Raw genomic sequence first — 9268 nt, 5'->3', positions numbered from 1 at the left:
ACCAATCAGTAAAAATGTAATACTTCGTATTAATTAATCAAACATGTCAAAAATCTTGTATGCCAAAAATTCTCCAAAACATGTTGTTTACCAAACAAGACCTTTCGTCTCGTACGAAGGCAAAAAAGATGAGAGGGTGCAAGCGAGTAATTATGGAAAGCGATTGCCAAGCCATTATCGAGTTGCTGCGGAGCCGGAAGGAAGGGCGGAGTAATTTACATACTATAGTTAATGATATCTTAATGTTATGCACAAGTTTTGAGTCCATTTCGTGGTCTTTCGTTCGTAGACAATGTAATAGTGTTGCGCATAGTCTTGGTCATGTTAGGCCTTGGGTTGTTGGTCGTAGACCACCGCATATTATGAGTCTTGTAACTACTGATTTGATTAATTGCAAGTAATTCCCACTAGGGATTTCAAAAAAAAAAAAAAAAAAAAGATGAGAGAGAGATGTTATAAGAAACTCAAATTTGTTAGCTTCTACTAATATTAGCTGATGCAAATTTTCGAATATTTTTTAATGTACCAAGCAACAACTAACATCAATTAACAATATAAATTCACAGTAGACTTTTTACGTACATTTCCTATAACAGTCCGTCTTGCTTCAGAATTTGTGTTCCTCAGTCCGTCTTGCTTCAGAATTTGTGTTCCTATAAGGATTATGGTCACTATGAGTCAATAAACATTCGGGTAGAGGTTAGCTAGAGCCTGATCAATTCAAAGTTGAGATACATTTGTATACTTACTCTTAAATGTAGCAAGAAGTGACATGACCCGAATTCTTGAAAACCTGAAATTGACCCTGCCCCCACCTGCAGACTCAATTAATCCGTTTGTCAGGTCTGCTTACCATTAAATCAAACAGAACTCTTTGGATATCATTCATTTTATATAACATACAAGTACATTAATATGGATGATAATGATAATATGATATCATTCATTTTATACCTCTTAATTATTTGTTAAGGAAAATGTAATTGGGAATATTTTTCCTTGAAAGTAGAATAGAAAGTATTATATTATCGAGTATAATTTTTCAAATATTCTAAATTATATTTATCATCTCCATTAATTTTTTTTATACATAAATCAAATGTATTACCTTAGATCTTATTTGTATTTGAGTTTATAAATATTTTTTCTGAGCTAATTACAGTTTTATAAGTTAGATTTTAATTTTTTTCGTGAAAACTCAAATTTAATTGAGTTTATATGTAATATTTTTGAGTTATAATGTAATTTTTTGAGCTTAATGTTTAAGTTAATTAACTCAGAAATTTTATAGTAAAACTCATAATTCTGAAAACTAAACTCAAAAACTTTATTATAACGCTAAAAAATTACTATACAACTGGTGGTAATAAATCATATGTGTAATCTACTTACTGTATATACTAAAATGGATGCTATGCATTCATTTTAACACAATCAACAATAAAATGAAAACTCTTTATTAATCATATCTCCAAATTTGCACACATTACAGACTTACGGAGTACATGAAAACGAACACAGACAAAAACACAAATTAAAGATAAATAAATACTCCGTAATCGATTCGAGAAAACAAGAAGAACAACAACAAAACAAATAAAAGAGCAGGAAATGAATTATTTTCGAGATCATGGGATGGTGTGTGTGTGTGTCGTGGGTATCATCCCGCCTTTTCCTAGGAAGGGTGGGCAAGAAGATGGAGTTGTTTCCGTCATTGTTGATAGATTTAATGAGGAATGGAATGGATTAGAAATTTAAAAGTACTTGATGAATGAAATAATTTTAATGTCGTGAAAAAATGAGGAAGATAATAATACATTTGGATTTTAAAGCATGCAATAATTGGAAATAAGGATGTTTCGAGGAACGAGGTTGGTTCGAGACTATAATTTTGGAATTTTTGTTAATACGATAATTAATTTCCATTTTGTGTCCCATTTTGTGCAAGTCCAATAACTTCAATTTGATACGACATACTCGATGAGGATGTAGGAGAGAAAGACGGTTAGAACGAGTTCCTGAGTCGGCATTTGCGGGATTGACGAGTTGAGGTACAAGAATTGTACGGACTAACTATTAAGTGGTGTGTAATGTGACAATTTCAAACGAATGAATTTGTATGAAACTAAGACGGATAAAATAATGAGAGTAACTTTTCATTATAAAATTGTGACATTTTTCTTGGTTAAGTTAAGACTGTATTAAAGAAGACTAACTAAATTCATGAAACACAAAATTTATATCGTATTCACATGTCTTAAAACCTATAAATTCATGGCTGTTTATATTAGGGTGCACTCTGCACTTCCGTACCCAAATTATATCAACTCGAACTTACAATGAATTTGGCCAAATCCCCCCTAATACTAAAAAGCATCTAGCTAAATAAGGTAATAAATAAATTTTTCTTTTATTACATTATTATCTTTTCAATGAATATATTCTTATAAATAAACTCTAATTTTTTAAATAAATTCATAATTATGATTTTTTCATTAAAATAAAACAAAATTGATATTAAATTATAAAGTATAAGTTGCTAAAATTTTCAGTAATGCAATAATTATTACCGTAGAGAATAACTTGACACATGCTTACTATTAGTTTCGTGACAAAAAACATTCACTAAAAAAAATTCACAACTTAAATAATTTTTTTTATTAGTTTTCCATTTCAATTTTTTTTGTTTCGTATCAAAATACAATGGAGTGAACTGATAAATATTAATGAGGTGCAAATTTTAAAAGTATAAATTCTCCTATATACTAAGAGAATACAACTTCTCTAAAGTTTTCCCTCCAAAGTGCTCAAACTTATATATGGAAACAAATTAGATTTTCATTTATTAAACTAATTTTCCATTTAAAATAATCTATACATAAAAACTGTATCTCCTATTATTAACTTCGTAACGAAAAAAGATTTTTTAAAAAATTTTGATGTAGTTAACATATTTTCATAAAAAACACAATTCATGGAATTATTCAATTCTTTTGATTAATTTTAATATTAGTTATTTTTTATAAAATTTCGCGAGATATAAATCTAAAATATATAACTAACACACTAAAATTTAAAAGGCCTATATTTACTGCGCATTTGCGGGGATCTATACTAGTTAATCACCAAGTGAAATTGAGGAAGACAACGAAACATGAAATTCTAATCAAAATAGCCTAGTTTGATACCGTTTATAGCAAATTAAAGCTAGTGCGTATATTAAAAGTTGAATGGAGGGAGTATTGATAACAACTTTCATTCTCATTTCTGAACACGATTTATGTGGCTTTAAATTTCGGCACACACATTAAGACAACAACTGAAAAAAAAAAAAAAAAAATCTTAAAAACGAAGTAAATAGCTGGAAAAGTGAAATGCAATCATGAATTGTAAAGAGCAGTAGTAGGTAGGGCAAGGTACTTGGTACTTTGGTACGTAGTTTCGGGTTTAGGGTTTAGGTTTAGAAGAAGCAGGGTCAACGACTACGCCAGGTTGATAGTAGGGCTCGACAACGGCTCCAGGATAGTAAGGGTCGACCACAACGGCTCCAGGATAGTAAGGGTTGACCACAACGCCTTCAGGATAGTTGGGATAGACGACGGCGGGTTCTTGATTAACTACTACAGGCGCTGGTGAATCACGTCCAAAAAAAGCGTCCAAAATACCTCCAATAAAGCATTCGGAAGGAGCAGTTGCGAAAGCAAGAATTAACATTGTTGCTAATACTACACCCTTTGTTGTTCTCGCCGTCGTCATCTTCTCCTTCTTCTACGTCGCTTTTGTTTTTGTTTTTGTTTTTGTTTTATGTTTTATTTTAGCTTGTATTTATGATTTGTGCATACACTTACCTATATATACACTTTAATTACGGAGTATATTAATTTTAAGCTTTACTAATTTTGATGACCTACCTCATTGCAGTCTTATTCCAAGGACGTGGGTACAATTACTTATCATGTATTCATGTTCTTTCCATCTTGAGTTGCATTGGGTTAATTATTAGTTTTGTCAACGAAAACAAAAAACCTCATCCCTTAATAATACTCCCTCCTATTTTCTTATATCTTCCCATTTCTTTTGGGCACAAAAATTAAGAAAGGGGAAGAAAGAAGGAATAAATTAGAATAAAGTATTGTAAGTTGTGATATAGGTGAGGGAAAATAATAAATGTTAAAAGTATGGACACCATTGAAATGAGCTTGAAGATCCATTGATGAAGATAAAACTGATTGATGATGATAGTTTGTTGTGAGAGAAAGACGAAATTAAATTGTAGTTGTATTAACTTAATCAAATGAATCTGAGTACAAGCTATTTATAGGAATTCTTCACTCTACAATTTACAGTAAAATATCTTCTAACAAACTCCTAACTACCTCCCTGATTTTACGGAAGCACCTAACAGATTTCTAACAACCTAGAGAGCTGTCTAGACTAATCCAGAATCTTCTAGACTAATCTAGAAACATTTGTGATCATCTCAGTCCACTGAGTCACTCATCTGTTGCCTCTGCAGTCTTTGTTTTCGTCTGGCTTGACTGTCAGGAACTTGATCAACTGCTGTGCTTCCTTTGGAAGCACCATCTAACTCACACCCCCCCTTCAAGTTGGAGGTGCTGTGAAGAGGAACGAAATGCAAACCCAACTTGGAACAGAGGAAAAAATGTTGTTGTTGTCCAAGAGGTTTTGTCATAAGATCAGCCAATTGCATGCTTGAAGATACATGAGCAGTTGAAATAAAACCATCTTGAATGCGTTCACGAACAAAATGACAATCGATATTTAAGTGCTTGGTTCGCTCGTGGAAAACGGGATTGGCTGCAATGTGTTGGGCCGCCTTATTATCACAATTGAGCTGTATAGGTAGACAAGAAGGAACCTGGAAATCTGCTAATAGTGAATGTAACCAAACTAATTCGCCAGCAGTGTAAGACATGGCACGATATTCACTTTCAGCAGAGGATTTAGAAACCGTCTTCTGTTTCTTGGTTTTCCAACAAACCAAAGAATTTCCCAAGAAAACACAATGACCGGTGAGGGATCGACAGCTATACTGGCACGTTCCCCAGTCCGCATCACAATAAGCACGTAAAGTAAGGTCATTATCAGAAGGATAAAACAAAGCGGCATCAAGAGTTCCCTTCAAGTAACGAACCACATGAAGGGCTGCTTGCAAATGAGGACGTCGAGGAGTACTTAAGAACTGGCTTAAATGTTGTACACAATAGGAAAGATCAGGCCTTGTTAAATTGAGATAAAGCAATTTACCAACAAGTCTGCGGTAAATTTCAGGTTCTGTAAGCACTTCACCTACATCAGTAGAGAGCCTTAAACCTCGAGGAAGGGGAAACAATGCAGGATGAGAATCTTCCATACAAGTGTCTTTAATAATGTCCAAAGCATACTTGCGTTGATTAACCAAGAGTCCTTGAGAGGACCGAACTATTTCAAGACCTAAGAAGTAACGAATAAGGCCAAGATCCTTGATGGTAAAGGCACTGTCTAAAGAAGTCTTAAGATGCTGAATAAGGATAGGATCATTGCCCGTAATTAGTAAATCATCCACATATGCTAATACAACAACTATGGAGGTATGCACTGTTTTGGTAAAAAGTGAATAATCATTCTTTGAACGAACAAAACCTTCAGAAAGTAATAACTTGGTCAACTCAATATTCCATTGGCGTGATGCTTGTTTTAAGCCATAAAGAGATCGTTTAAGTTTGCAAAATTCCCCGGGTTTGGCTTTGGAATAACCAGCAGGAGGATGCATATAAATTTCTTCGTCAAGGAATCCATGAAGAAAGGCGTTATTGATATCAAGTTGGTGAATAGGCCATTGTCTAGATGCTGCAACGGAAAGAAGAATGCGAACAGTGCTGAACTTGGCAACGGGAGAAAAAGTAGATTTATAGTCCTTGCCTTCAATCTGTGTAAAACCTTTGGCTACTAAGCGTGCTTTGTACCTTTCAACAGAGCCATCAGGATGAAACTTAATTTTGAAGACCCATTTGGACCCAATTGGTTTAAAACCAGAGGGTAGAGTAGTTAATTCCCAAGTACCATTGCTGTCAAGTGCTTGGAGCTCCTTATCCATGGCAGCTATCCACCTGGGATCAGAACTGGCTTGGGCATATGTGGAAGGCTCAGCAGTATGGAGAACAGAATTAATAGATGCTTGATAGTGCTCAGGATAAGTAGCAGTATCAAAAACGTTAAATGAAGTAGAAGTACAATCATTTGCAGAAGAATTAAGAGTGGGACAGACATAATCCCGCAGGTTAGCAGGTGTATGCCTTACTCTAGTAGACTTCCTGGCAGGAACATTACCAGGTATAGAAGAAACATCTGAATTAGGAATGTCAGTTGGTTCAATAGGCTGAATAGGAGAATCAGTAATAGAAATAGGAGTGGCTGCAGGTATGGATGAATCTGAAGTAGTAGCAGAAATAGGGGAGAAACTCCTAGAGAATGGAGTAACAGCAGGAATAGAATCATCAAGATTAACAGAAAACTCTTCAGGAAATAAAGAAGAATCCTGAACTGATACAGGAGAATGCTTGAAAGGAAGAATATGCTCATGAAAAATAACATTCCTGCTGACAAATATACGACGAGTTGCTAAATCATAAACCTTGTAGGCCTTCTGTCCATAAGGATAGCCAATGAACAAGCATTTAATACCTTTTGCAGCAAATTTATCCTTAGGAATAGAGGTGTTTAAAGCATAACATAAACATCCCAATACTTTTAATTCATCATATGAAGGAGGTTTTCCTAAGAGAATTTCGAAAGGAGTTTTCCAATTGAGAACAACCGAGGGCAACTTGTTAATAATGTGAGTTGCAGCTAAGAGACATTCTCCCCAAAATTTCTTAGGAAAACCAGCAAATAACATCAAGGCTCTAGAGGTCTTAATTAGATGGCGATGTTTCCTTTCAACCCGTCCATTCTGTTGAGGGGTATAAGGAGCACTTCGCTGATGAATAATGCCTCTAGATAAGAACAATTGAGAACAAGTTTCCTGAAATATTTCAGTCCCATTATCACTCCTAATAACCTTCACCAATTTGCCAAACTGGGTAGAAACTTGAGTGAAGAAATTTGTAAGAATAGTAGCAACTTCAGTTTTGAATTTTAGTAAAAATGTCCAAGTAGTACGAGAATGATCATCAACAAGGGTCAAAAAATAGTGAGCGCCTGTAAGGGAGGCCGTCTTATAAGGCCCCCACAAATCAACATGAACTAAATCAAAAGTACTTAAAGCTCGAGAAGAACTACGAGGAAAAGGTAATGTATGCATTTTTGCAAGAATGCAAGTTTCACATTGATAATTCTGTAAACCATTACAACTGAGATCCTTAATGTGCTGCATTTTAGCAAGAGAAGTATGCCCTAAACGTGCATGATACAAATCAAGCTTAGCACAAGTTTTATTTGCGTGAGTATTACAAGGAAAAGACTGAAAAGAATTGACAACAGAATGATCATGATGCAGGAGACCAGATTGCAATTTATAGAGGCCAGCAGCTCTTTGACCAACTGCAACTGTTCTCTTAGAAGCATGGTCCTGAATAATGCAACGATCCACATAGAAATGAATTAGCAGATGTGAAGTAGATAATAATTTCCCGACTGAAAGCAGGTTATGCTTAAAATCAGGAACAAACAACACATCGTGCAGGATAATAGAAGTATTTAACTTGATATCTCCAGTATAATGCACCAATTTTGTTGATCCATCAGGAAGACCAACAATAATAGGTTTATGAAGACGTTTCAAAGAAGTAAAATAGGATTTGTGTGCTGTCATATGATCACTAGCACCAGAGTCGATTATCCATTCAGAATCATTGATAAAACAAGCACAAGCAATAGCATTGGTAACTAGTGCTGTACCTGCAAAATTTATTGAAGCTGTATTGACAGGTTCTGATGAACTGGTACTGGCACCTTGCTGTGCACCTTGCTGAGACTGAAGCATTTGCATGACCTGCTGAAAGACAACTTGAGCCAGATCAGAAGGCACCATAGGATGCTCTTTGTGCTCAGAATGAGAATGAGAAGAACTAGCTTGAATATTCTGTGGTTCAAGCTGTGAGGGGAAAGAACAAAGAGGATGTTCTTCATCATCACTGGTAGCATGAGCATTACCAGAAAACCGTGCAAGATACTTCGCCTTTTGCTCAGGATGCAAGATAAAACAAGTATCCCTGGTGTGTCCAGACTTATTGCACGCAGTACACCACCTCTGATTCTTAGGCTTTTTGGCCGTATTCTGCTGATTTGAATGACCTGCTTGCTGTACATAGCGTCCTCCTGGCTTATTACTGTATAAAGCACTGGTGTCATGGACTGAATTCATGATACTAGAAACCTTCTTCTGAGATTCAATCTGCTGTACAATTGAATATGCTTTGTTGATGGGCGGCATTGGCTCCATAGACAAAATCTGAGACTTCAAAGTGTCATAGGAGTCACTTAATCCCATCAAAAAAGTTAGAACTTTTTCCCTGGAAGCTAACTCCAGGACTTTCTTCATTAAGTTGCAGGTACATTTAGCAAGCACTCCACATGTACAATCAGGAAAATCCTCGATTTCTTCAATCTCATCCCAATATCTCTTGAGTCTGCAAAAATACTCTGCAACTGAACTATTTTCTTGCGTGATATTCCTCAAGTCTTTCTTGAGTTGAAAAAGAAGAGGACCATTTGTTTCTCCATATCTCTCAGAAACTTCATCCCAAAGCTGTTTTGCAGTCTTACATGTCATGAAGCTTTCTCTGAACTCAGGCTCCATTGAATTGACGAGCCAACAACGCACCATAGAATCACATCTCCACCAAAGACTGTAGGTAGAAGAAGTAATTGCTGGCATGGATGTCAATCCAGTGAGAAAACCGTCTTTGTTCTTCGTTGCTAAGGCTAAAAGCATGCTTTTCTTCCAATGGCGAAAATTTCTGCCATTAAAGAGTATTCCAGTAAGCTTTAATCCTGAATAATCAGAATTTGGCAAGAAGAGTGGATTATCATAAGGATTGCTCAAATCAACAGTATTATCATTGCTATCAGTTGCTGATGTCGCCATTTGATGATTTTAATGTGATTTTGAATGTAGAGTAAACAACGTTTTTTGTGATTTTCTAAGAATTTGAAAATTTTGGAATTGAAAGAAGATGAAATTGAAAATTTAGGTGAAGAAAATAAAATTGCGGAAGTGTGATGTGTATACAGAGTCAGGTAAAGACCTGCTCTGATACCATGTTAA

The sequence above is a fragment of the Silene latifolia genome, chromosome 11 (genome assembly GCF_048544455.1).
Source record: "Silene latifolia isolate original U9 population chromosome 11, ASM4854445v1, whole genome shotgun sequence".
Classification (NCBI taxonomy): domain Eukaryota; kingdom Viridiplantae; phylum Streptophyta; class Magnoliopsida; order Caryophyllales; family Caryophyllaceae; genus Silene; species Silene latifolia.
This window is presented reverse-complemented; position numbering follows the sequence as displayed.